At 42.6% G+C, this 12,733-nt stretch overlaps 1 protein-coding gene across 2 annotated transcripts in view; it reads right to left on the reverse strand.

The window, feature by feature from the left end:
* Positions 1 to 12,091: 12,091 nt before the first annotated feature.
* LOC111577406 (peroxidasin) overlaps positions 12,092 to 12,733 on the reverse strand; it is a 73,315-nt gene continuing 72,673 nt past the window's right edge. For both annotated transcript variants that reach the window (XM_023283662.3, XM_023283661.3), the window contains one exon: positions 12,092 to 12,733. This exon is cut by the window's right edge and continues 2,069 nt beyond it. The gene's annotated coding sequence lies outside the window, so the exon portion shown is untranslated.

Genomic DNA, 12,733 nt, shown 5'->3' on the forward strand with positions numbered 1-12,733 from the left:
ATCAGTCTCTGACTGAATGTGCTGCTATTGATCACCTTCAGGACGTGGGGTGGATGTGCAGGATTGTTTATGATTGAATATTACTGGTTAACTATTGCCTAGCGCTGAATTCTTCGGCTTCCTGTCTTAGTTTATCCAGGTTATTCTTGTGTTATCATGTTCTGGGGCAACTTGTTAAATTCTTTGTTTAGCGAACCAAGTCTGGTTAATGTTTTCTGCCACTCCACTAGAAGGCTCTGTTGTTCCTGAACTCTTGTCATTGACTTCTGTTTGCATGACCTTTTGTGAGGTCATTTCCTGTTGTAGTTTTTTGTGTGATTGTGTGAATAAATCATACTTAAACTCCTACACCTGCCTGCCATGTTGTCCTGCACCTGAGTCTCTGCGAACTGGTATCTGTAACACATTGAGACCCCAGCTGGCTGTGGGTAATGTGTTTTCCAGCACCATCTGGTCTTGTAAGTCCAGTCTGGACATGTGACAGGGTGTTGGTAAATGAGGTAGCAGTGGATGAAGGTGGTGACGGGTTGAGAGGCATGCTGCCGCTAACAGCAACAAACTAGTCTGACTCACTAGATGTAGGATGCAGGTATAAGCCACCACTCATTTCAGTAAGCTTGGTCCTTCCTTCCACTATCTGTGTATCACCGTTATCTTCACAATGAGAAACAATAACAACATCTGGGCAGCAACCATCACACTGAAAATTTAGAGTTTTGCAAAGGATTTGGATCATGCAGTTAGGCAGCCCTGTAGCTTTTTCTCCCCAGTGGATTATTCATTTTTATTAAAGTGCTTATCGTCCTTCATGCAAACGTTCCACAGCAACTATTCCAGCAGTCACGATGTCTAGGGAACATCAAAGCTGCATCCTTCGCTTCGCCTCGTCTATGATGTCTCTAACTGGTTTAAAGAAATACAAACAAGCCAGAGCATTTTATTCCCCTTAAAACTGATAACTAACAGACATAAAGAAAGTCGCAAAATATCTTTCATCTAAGTTAAGGTTTTTATTAGCCTATTCTCCCTGTTTTATACATTACAATTACGCATTTTATACATTGCATATACAATTACACATTAACAGCCATGACAAATTTATATTCCATAAGAGAATTTTTCCCTGGAAGCAAAATTAAAATCAATAAAACAGAACAGAAATTGAACAGACATCCTTTCTCTTGCTTTTGTTAGTACATGGGTGTGTGTCTGTGGTGTTAAGAGTGACAGAATGAATGCAGTATGCTGTTGGATTAGACCGACTAATGTGTCAATGAGTCCATGTCTCAATCAGAGTCACATGAATCACAGTCCTGCCAGATGCTGGCGAGTAGACTTGGAGAACTCAACATTCTGATTTCAGAGTGAAGCTGTTGCACAGCTCTGGGCCGAGGCAGGGTGCAGCGCTCAGGAACAACAAGCTTGAAGCTGGGAGTGGGTTTGCCCAATGTGTGACATGAGATGGAGCAAAGTCCTGTTCTGAAAGCACATTCCTGTTACAGGGGAAAAATCCCACCTCTCTGAATCTTCATTGGATGTTCAGTGGGGCTGCAGCCTGTTGGTTTGCTGTAGACACAGTCCCAGGGACATCGTAGACGGACATTGTTTGGCCAGATCCATGACTCGGTCAAGACGATGTAGGTGATGGGAGCAGTGTGGGGGGTAAGTCAGCATAACTACACCATTTTCTTTGGTATCGTTCAAGCTTCTGATCAAGAGATGGGTTTTTGTGCTAAAGGAAACAAGGAATCTCATTTGTGCATTTTGGACTCACCACAAAATGCTTCAGAAATTCAACATAGTGTCCTTACTACCCCCAAGGGTTTGCACCTCCTTTGCAACCTGTAGGTGCATTTAGAACAAGAACTCAGAGAGAGCAGTACTCCACCAAGGCTGCTCAGTTGTGGTATGATTTCCAACAGATGAAATCTTTAAAAAATTTGTGGTCCGCAGCGGTGGGTTTGTAGTAGGATCACAATCATGTGATCGTCAGCAGGCAGCTGACGTAGTGTTCACTTGTTGTCATGGTTAACATGACGCCGTACCGCTATCTGGCAATGATACAGAAATCTTTAACAAATCCGTGGATCCAGACTATAAGCCGCATCACTGTCAAAATCTAATCACTTGGTCCCTGTGTCATTTCTGACCTTCCCTGAAAATTTCATCCAAATCTGTTAGTCCATTTTTGAGTAATGTTGCTGACAGACAGACAAACGTACACTGATTGTCACATAACTCCACCGCGTTACCTGGCGGAGTAACTAAGTGTGATTAAAATGACATTTTCTACCACAAAAAACAGTACTGTAAATGCAGCAGTTCTCCTGGTTTAAAGTTGGACTCACTTATTCGTGGCCTTTAAGCCTGATGCAGCCTGATGGAGTTTGGGGGCGGCTGTTCCTGGTGTACTTTTTAGTCTGTTTTTGAATAGTGTTGCTAACAGACAGACAGACAGACAGACAGACAGACCAATGCCGATCATCATAGAACTTGGCTGCTTTCCTTGGCAGAGTAATAAAATGGTCCCTGCCATTTTCCCTGAGGAAGTCAACATATGGAGGAAGGCTGTTTCCTCCGAGGTCTGGAAGGTGCCTCACTCTGCTGAGGTCATTGACTCCGTTTGCTTAAACCCCAACCTGGCAACGACTCTGTTTGGTGTGTGGGCTGTACTGACACCTGTATTATCATTGTTCCAGATGTCACCTGGAGGACACCTGTGCCTACACATTTCTTTATTATACCTTGTTGCACAGGCAAGTCTTGTGACCTGTGGTTTCCTGACAGAAAGGCATGACTGGTAGTAAACCAGTCTTAGCTGGTTCACTGCAGCTCTGACCAGGTCTCTGGCACTTTGATGTTTTGTGTCACGGAAAGCTGAAAGGCTAGCTTCTTAACCTCGCAGGGTGATTGCCATAAAACTTGAAACCAGCGATTGAGTCCATAAACTCACAGAGAAGATGTTTACTGAGGTAACAGGTCACATGTAGGGTCATTTTGTCATAGACTTTAATTAAGTCTGACTTAATCTTGGAACCAAAACAGTTGTTTCCTGCTGGCTGTTAGAAAGAATGCAGATTTCTGGCTCCACTTCTCAGACTTTCAGAGGCTGCCTCTATCTATTATTAGTCTTGCATAGCTAGATCATTCAGCAGCACAGAATGGTCTGCATGCGCCGCATTAAATATGCTCTTTCTGTCTTGGAACCAATCACAGTTGTATTGGGCAGAGCTAAGTGAAGATTTCAGCGCTGATGATCCATCAAAATAGTGACAGGGAGAATTGCTTTGGTGGAACATTTGCATGCAGAGAATGAGCAGCACCATTTCCTTTTCTTGTGTAGCAGACAGAATTCCTGGTCTTCCCTTTCTGGAGCAGGCCTCATGAGAGCCTGTTTCATCACAGTGTTCGATGCCTTTTGTGACTGCACTTGAAGAATTTTTTTGATATGCTCCAGATACGCTGACCTTTATGTCTTAAAGTAGGGATTGTTTCGTTCTGCTTACCTGAGCAGTTCCTGCCATAATAAGGATTACTGCAGTAGATGAATAGAGCTATTTGCTGCATATACATGTAGGAATGTAAAACATGACAGCTTTGTCTCCACAACATAATTACATTCCCTCAGTTTTGTTGTACACTGTAGAAAATAGTAAAAAAAAAAATAAAGAGAAACCCTCAAATAAGGAGGCATGTCCCAACTTTTAACTGATATTGTGCATCTGCTGAGTGTTTTTATGGGTTCGAATCTCAAAACAGCTCATTGTCATTAAAAGTAGCATTTGCCATTCGGGGAAAATGAGGAAGCTCCTCCTGACAAGGTTATGATTAAATCTCTGTCAGTAGTTAGCTGCTAACTGTAGCACTGCCTCAGGTAGACTACTCAGCACCCAAGTATTCTTAATAACAAGGGAACATAAAGAGAAAACAGAAAGAATGTTGAGGACAGCAGGGTTGTCTGTAACAGTCTGAAGCTTTGGGAGTGTAATACCACCACTGAGAGACCTCCTGAGGGGGCAATTACTGCAAATGAGGCCAGTAAGTTCTCTGCCAGGTTTGATGAGTGCGACTTTTCCACTGACCACACATACATGTTGTTGTCACCGTCTTGGAGAGACTGGAACAACACATCCGGTACTGTGGATCAAGTTTGCCATCAGCTCAAGCAGCTGAGAACGAATATAGCAAATGACAGTTGTAAATATTTAAAATATCAGACATGGCATGATTGCAATGGAAAATATCATGTATGCATCATACTAATCCTCAAGGAACAAGCATGTTTGTGAATTTAATGACTTTAATGACTGAGGAACTTTACTATAGCTACATCATCACATACATACAGTATTCAGAACATCTACAGGTCTACCTATTCCTGGATCACACAGTTTGTTTATAGAGTCAGAGTGGTAAATAAATCATGGTTTAGCCTTATCTACTGGCATTAAATCAGATACATTTGAACTTTCACAAATTTAATAAGCTCAATATAATACAATTACCTGAACTTATTTGCAATAAAAAAAATCAGAAACCGTACCTCTCATCACCTTCTAAAATGATAAATGCTTTGTTAGATGGCACACAGTAGATGTAGAGGTAGAGAAAGATGAGGTCAGTCAGCTGGTGTTAGCAGAAAATCCATTCTCATCAGCATGTCAGGCTGCTTCTTTTTGCAAACACAAGTCTTCCTGTTGGTATGAATGTGAAGTGGAGCACGGTTTAAGTTTTAACTCTCATCAGTTGTGTCTCATTGTCTTGTCTACTGAGAGACCAGTGTAAGATTACAGTTGGTTATTGCTTTGATATCCTTTTAGCAAAACCATTAAAAGTGCACAAGTTAATTATTTGGTCACTGGGTGGCAGTCTGACAACCTAAAACCCAGTAACTGACACATTCATTTCTACCTTTACTATGGGGAGTGTGATAGCAGTCTAGTATTGACAGGAACTTAGAACATTGAAACAAGTTGTGAGCTTGGAATGGACACAGACTGTTTTTTATGATAGTTTTGTGCCTCTTGATGACTGTAAGTTCAGTGGAAGTCAGATAGTGTTTAATTCAGGGGAAACCAACACTTTTTATAGTGGGCAGGGAAAGGGTGGGTCGCACATAGACAAAGTCCCAATCGCAATCTCCACCCTGAGGCCTAATCACCAAACCCTCACAGACTTAACTGGCGTCACCGCTGTAGTGCTTCAGTGTGTGAGTTCATGTCAGTTCAAATTGTAGTCAAAAGCAGAATAAAAAGCAGAATTGCATGGAAAAAATGCACCATCATTATAAGAAAGAACTCATTCATAGCTTGATCAGCTGCTCTGTTTAGAGATTTAAGCAAACTACCAAAAGCCAGAAAACCCCTGAACATCTGTAATCCCGTGTTTGACTGAAAATACAAACAACTTTGCAAATGTGCAATGAGAAACCACAACAGAGGACAGCCAGATGCTGACAGATAAACTTCCTGGTGGATTTCGTCTTACACCATCCATGTTTGGTTCGTGTACATTCTGTGAGGAGTGGAACAACCACATTTATGCGTCACCAATTTTGCTATGAACTATTGGCAAGTCCCATAGATCATAGTGTCTGTGGACTCGGATATGTGGACTCACAGATAGGTTTGGGAAATAGCATCACATATTTTTCATCAGAGCCCTCATGTACTTCATTCAGTCTGAGAGTCCAAGAGTGTGGAGATTAGGATGATGCAGAGACACAGGAACAGAGAGAAACCAACCATGTCGAGATGGAGGCTGAAAACGAATCTGTTTAAAACACTCCTGGACCAGAAAACCAAACTGACCAAGAACAAACTTAAGTACGAGCCCTCGCTGTCAAGGAGTCATCGAACAACTAAACAACGAGCTGGAATGCAGCTGCACATTTAGCTGAGCTTTGGGCCCCAAACACTGAAGCTGCACAGGAACTCATTGCATTTCTACCTTTTCTTATGCATCTTTGTCTTCCTTTCTCTTCTGCCATTGGACTCCCTGGAAGCATCTGACCATCCATACACCACTTTATCCTGTAGAGGGTTGCAGGGGGATGGAGACCATTCCAGCTGTGTTTAGCTGTGTGTGCGGTTCAGCCATATGGGTTCTATCAAGCATCTTGAGACAATTTGATCTGTAATTGGCGCTATATAAATAAAATTGAATTGAATCGAACTGAACTGAGGTGACAGAACTAGCTGTGGTGCCGCTCGACCCCAGAACCAATTTGATTTGGAGAAAATCTGATTCTTTTTTTACTGAGTTTCATGTATGCACCTCAAGTGTCTTCAGTGGGTTGAAATCTGAAGTACATTTACACTACCGTTCAAAAGTTTGGGGTCAATTTCATCAGTCTTTTCCAGCTAGAATAGTCATTTACCACATTAACAATGTCTAGACTGTATTTCTGATTAATTTAATGTTATCTTCCTTGAAAAAAGCTGCTTTTCTTTCAAAAATAAGGGCATTTCTAAGACATTTCAATGGACCATATGCCAGCTTTTCAAAAATAATTTGGATTACATTGGACTGGACATTTTTTTTTCAGTCTTTACCAACCTGCTCATCTGCTATCCATTGAGCCTGCAGGTCCTCAGTTCATGTCCACAAGTGATCTCAAGCATCACTTACACCATCTTTGATCGACGGACATAAAACTTGCTATCAGTGTTTATAGCCATGCAAGAGCAAATCAAGTTGCCATGGCAACTATGCCCTGCTGAGCTGTTTGAAGGTTCATCAGTACAGTAACATGCTTCATTCTGTCACACTGTTTGTCCGTCCAACATGTTCAAGAGGTAGCTGGACTGCAGTTAAGACTAGTGTGGATGTTCATGGTCCCAACAGGATAATAGTGATCTGTCACTATTCGTTTAGCGCCACCGCTACTCAGAAAATGTCAGCGTCAACATGAGAAAGAAGAAAATACCTGACATGACATTCACGATCATACTGAACAATCAAAGAAACAAACTTTACATTTACTGTTATTTAAAGTAACTCAGAGTTCTGCGTTATACTGCTGACCAGTAAGCTACATCTCTTGTGATTTTAATCAAGCAAGACAGTAAAGCCCTATTCACACAGGATTAGTATTACCTCCGGACCGATGGTGATTTGTAATAATTGTGGAGGATGTCTGTGATGTTAATTTCGTGTGAATGCGCTATGTCTGTAATTTGTAAGGTAAAAATTCCACTGCAAATTACGTCCTATGATAATACTTATCCCGTTCCAATCTGCATCTCAGTGACTGGGGGGTATTTTAGTTGTTTTTTTATTGCGCACCTTTTCTACCTTTTTCATGGTTGAATTCTGGGGGCTGCGGTGGAAATTATTGACAGCATTTTAGGTGCAAATGCAGGAGTAGGCCGATACACAACAGGCCTATGGACCATTTGCAGAAATGGCAAAATCAGATCAACAGGACAAGGGAAATCTGGGAGGATATAGAGATGGATGACATGTGTAGCAACATGTGGTAATAAACATTTTTCTAGGCCTATCTTTCAACAGGCTTAATACAAACACTTTGACGGCCCATTATCTCGACAACGCTGCCCGCTGTCCTCCAGTCATGTTGCTGCTTTGACATATTTACTGTTGCCATGATGACTACATACCATGTTAAAAGTGATAATTTTAAGTCCTGGCGACATTGTTGGTTCAGCATGTTGGACCATAGACTGTATAATGAATTTATTATACAGTCTATGGTCCAACATGCTGTATAATAAATAAAGTTATTATACAGTCTATGTGTTGGACAGAGCAGGTATCACACCGTATTCTGTGACCCACCAGATGTGCACAGATTTGACATCATATCCGAGCTGTAATGTCAGTGAATTTGAGTAAAATACAGACTTCATTTATCCCGTGCGAATGCCCTGGCAAGAAACAGACGTGGGGGGGGGTAATACTAATCCCATGCGAATAGTACATAAGTCACCTTCCCATGCTGTATTATGCATACTGCATCTCTCTGTGCAAACACCTGCACTGTAAACTCAGTGGCTTTGTGTGTCAAAGCCAAAAACATGAGCAGGAATCCATCTCATGACATTTCCCACTCGCTGGGGGTCACAAGCCATAGCTGCAGTCCGTTGAGTCCCTGGAGGCAAAACCTATTTTCCCTCAGCAGGACACCACTTCTCTCTCTTTCATCCGCTTTGCTCGGGAAATGAGAATGACGTTCCATTAGAGAGGGGAAAGAATCCCCCACCTTGGCGAGTGAGAGGTGCAATGCTGAGAGCCAATTGCCTAAATGAAATTCCAGTATGTGATGAGTGGGAAGGGAGAGGCTTGCTGGGTAGCCAGGACTGTGCAGCTGCTTGTGTCCTTTCCAGACCCTGAAAGCCACAATCCTCTGCCTCTTTCCTGTCTTCTGCCTCAAGATTTGAATCGTACTGGAAGATTCAGTTCTGGATCAGCAGATGCTTCAGACAGATTCTGCAGGCTGATGACTGGCTTGTTGATACATGTTTGTGTGTATTGCTTGCTAACATTCAGCCTCAGACACCCACAGCACTTCCTCACTTACATAATCCGATTTTCCATCTCTCTGAATCAAACAGAGCAGGTCATTCAAACAACAGTCTAGACCTCTGGCTGTTGTCGGTAGATAGAAGGGAAACTCCGCAGCAGATAAGAGGACAAACCGAGGAAGTGCATGTGTGTATTCATGTTTGGATCTTCCTTGCTTTAAGTAAGGTAGGTCCCTCGTTGTCAGGGTGATAATGTCTTTTCCTGCTGGGCAACAAGATGAAGGCCTTTTTATCTGTGAAGCCACTGGAAACCTCATTTCCTGGTCCAGTTTCCCTTCCAGAGGCTCCGTCCACTCACGCCCAGCTGCCAGCGCTGAGTCTGTGGGGAGAGGCCGAAAAGAGCAAGAAAGACGTGGATCGAGGAGAGAAAACAGGGTGTATAAGGAGGTGGATGGGAGCAGAGATAAAGTGGGGAAAACTTGTGTGGTGTAAAGTTTCCAAGCAAGTTCTGATCAATACTGAAGCTCAAATACTGATCTGAAAAATTCCACAGCGATAATTTGCTACAAACCACAACAGTCTGAAGCAAGCGGAACATCACAGGGTTATTGCACCTTGGATTCTGCCAGGGATAATATTACTCACCTTGCAAACATCCCTCCCCAACAACTTTGCAGCTGCTTTTTGTTTGTCTACACTTAATTTAGATAGTGATGTTTCTTGTGTAAAACTCTGGCAGACCAAAGACAGAAGAACAAAACAGAGAGGCAGCAAGTCTGATCGCTCCAGGAGAAGATGTACTAAAGCTTTGAGCTAACTGCTGTGAGCATGGCAAGATACTGATGTTTACCCATGTCACTTTAGTAGTAGGCAGGGGTGTTACTGTTTTGCTAATTAAATCCATTCAGCATTTGACGAGACGCACCACTCGTATAGGAGAACACTTTGACTTGACAATGGTGCTACACTAAATGAGGGGATGTCCAAGGTCCAAAGTCTTCTGTGGACCCTTAATGTCTGTTCAAAACTTTCATGGCTTCCATCCAATTGTTCCTCACATATCTCTGTCTGGACCAAAGGGGTAAAACAAATGACTGACAAACCAGCTGGCGGACGTTGCAGGCCCACGAGCATGGCTAAAACAGAGAAACAGGAGGTGGAGAGATTATCAAGTCTGCAAATCAAATATCAAACAGTACCTTAGACTCCTAAGGAAATGCAGAAAAAAACACAATAAATCAGAGTCAAATATAAAGTACTAAATTACATCCATAATTAAAGACCTGGGGCTGCACAGTGGTGTAGTGGTTAGCACTTTCGCCTTGCAGCGAGAAGGTCCCTGGTTCGCGTCCCGGCTTTCCCGGGATCTTTCTGCATGGAGTTTGCATGTTCTCCCTGTGCATGCGTGGGTTTTCTCCGGGTACTCCGGCTTCCTCCCACAGTCCAAAAATATGCTGAGGTTAATTGATCATTCTAAATTGCCCGTAGGTGTGAATGTGAGAGTGATTGTTTGTCTCTGTATGTAGCCCTGTGACAGACTGGCGACCTGTCTAGGGTGTCCCCTGCCTTCACCTGAGTCAGCTGGGATAGACTCCAGCCCCCCATGACCCTAGTGAGGATTAAGTGGTGTATAGATAATGGATGGATGGATGGATGGATTAAAGACCCCCTCTGGCTGCACAGTGGTGAAGTGGTTAGCACTGTCGCCTTGCAGCTAGAAGATCCCCGGTTCACATCCCAGCCTTCCTTGGATCTTTCTGCATGCAGTCTCCATGTTCTCCTGTACATGTGTGGGTTTTCTCCCGGTTCTCCAGCTTCCTCCCACAGTCCAGAAACATGCTGAGGTTAATTGGTGATTCTTAATTGTCCGTAGGTGTGAGTGTGAGTGTGATTTTTTGTCTCTATGTGAAGCCCTGTGATAGACTGTTACCTGTCCAGGTGAACCTGTGATAGACTGTTACCTGTCCAGGTGTCTCCTACCTTCACCCTCAGTCAGCTGGGATAGACTCCAGCCCCCATGACCCCAATGAGGATTAAGTGGTGTATAGATGATGGATGGATGGATGGATGTCCATATGGTGGTTTTTATATGCCAGAGAACATATTATGAGCAAGATTAGCTGTCAACACTGTCTCTGAGCATTTCCACTTTGAAACTGCTGTGTGCAGAGTTTGCAAACAGATTGATACTTTCAATGTGTAATCAATAAAAAAAAAAAGCCCTCAACAACCAATCCTGTGAACTTGCAAGATGTGGTGTTCTGTGCCATCATTCTTCTTTGGAATTGTTTTCTGGTTCAAACATGTATGGCTAAATGACTCCAATATTACAAAGTGCTATGGTGTAGTGGAGAGTTTTTAGTTTTACAGTGTTGAATGTGAACTGGTGAGCTTGAGCTGCAGCAAACAGGGAGATGTGGGTGGAGACAGGTGGGGACTTCATAGATCTGCATATTCTAGGGCAAACAACAGTGTAAAGTTACATCTGAGTCATTTTAAAACAGCAAGGGGCTATTTTCTCGGAAAAAAAATCAGAAAAGGTTTGGGGTCATTTAGAAATGTCCTCATTTTTGAAAGAAAAGCATTTTTTCTCAATGAAGATAACATGAAATGAATGATAAATCTAGTGTAGACATTGTTAACGTAGTAAATGACTATTGTAGCTGGAAACAGCTGATTTTTAATGGAATATCTCCATAAGGGTACAGAGGAACATTTCCAGCAACCATCACTCCTGTGTTCTAATGCTACATTGTGTTAGCTAATGGTGTTGAAAGGCTCATTGATGATTAGAAAACCCTTGTGCAGTTATGTTAGCACATGGATGAAAGAGGGAGTTTTCATGGAAAACATGGAATTGTCTGGGTGACCCCAAACTTTTGAACAGTATGTCTTTAATTCAATTCAATTCAATTCAATTTTATTTATATAGCGCCAATTACAGTCAAATTGTCTCGAGACGCTTTACAGAACCCATATGCCTGACCCCCAGAGCAAGCCAAAAGGCGACAGTGGCAAGGAAAACACCCTTTTAACAGGGAAAAAAACCTCGAGCAGAACCCGGCTCTAATGTGGGGGGACCCATCTGCCTGCTGGCCGGGCGGGTTGAGAGGGACAGAAGAGGTAGAAAGGTAGAGATAGAGGGATAGAAGTAGAGGGGTATAGGTAGAGAGGTAGAGATAGAGGGATACAGATAGAGGGGTAGAGATAGAGAGGTGGGGGGGTGGGACACAAGGACCATAAAACACAGCCACACATCTGAAGCATCCAGCATCCAGCTCTGGGACCAGGGACACTCGGAGAAAGGACACAGAAAGAAACAGAGTGAATGTAATGCAATAATGGTATATATAGTAAATACATAGGTAGTTAGAGAAGGGCTCAGTGCATCAAGAGAGGTTCCCCAGCAGCCTAGGCCTATAGCAGCATAACTATATAGGGATTAAATCAACTACTGGAGACGGACTTTAAGGTGTTTTGTGATTAGCAACATCAGAATTGCCTGAAGTTTGAGCGCTGACACAACATTAATGAGCTCATGTCTTTAGGACTGATCTCATCCACAAGGACCGGAGCAAAAAAGACCAGGCGCCAACATGCATGACTGTAATTTAAATGTGGCTTATTTATTTATTATTACTGTCGAGAGGCATACATTACAGTGCAAACCATTCTTTGGCAAAGGTACAATACAACTGTCATGATAGGTACTAGTATATCCACATTGACCACTAGTTAAAGGGACAGTGTAGGTAAAGCATGTTTAGACTTGCAGAGCAGTGCATCCACTAACACTTGGAACTTTTATAAGGGGGAAACAGAGATGGGGAACCATGAAGAGAACAGAAAATAAAAATGAACTAGTACAATAGATACGTTAATATGAAGACAGGTAACGAAGAGAGCTCACAGTGCTTTGGCAGCCAAACCTTGGGACGCTCACCAAAATGCAGTTAGCCTGTTACTGAGACAGAAAGAGATTCATACACTCATCCATGCACAAGGTTTATGATAATATACTGAAACAGAAGATTCAGTAAAACACACACACATACGCACATTAGAACACATGTTGTTACTCATATGGTGCAACATTATGTATTATAGGAGAAGCCACAGTCCAAAATACGCAACTGTAGACACACAGTTCGACTTGTCCAGTATATTTGAACATATGATATGATACTAATTGACCAGTGTGACTTCCAGCCTTGTAATCCTTCTGGAATCCTGAATGGAACATTCCG

Source organism: Amphiprion ocellaris, chromosome 20, assembly GCF_022539595.1.
Source record: "Amphiprion ocellaris isolate individual 3 ecotype Okinawa chromosome 20, ASM2253959v1, whole genome shotgun sequence".
NCBI lineage: Eukaryota > Metazoa > Chordata > Actinopteri > Pomacentridae > Amphiprion > Amphiprion ocellaris.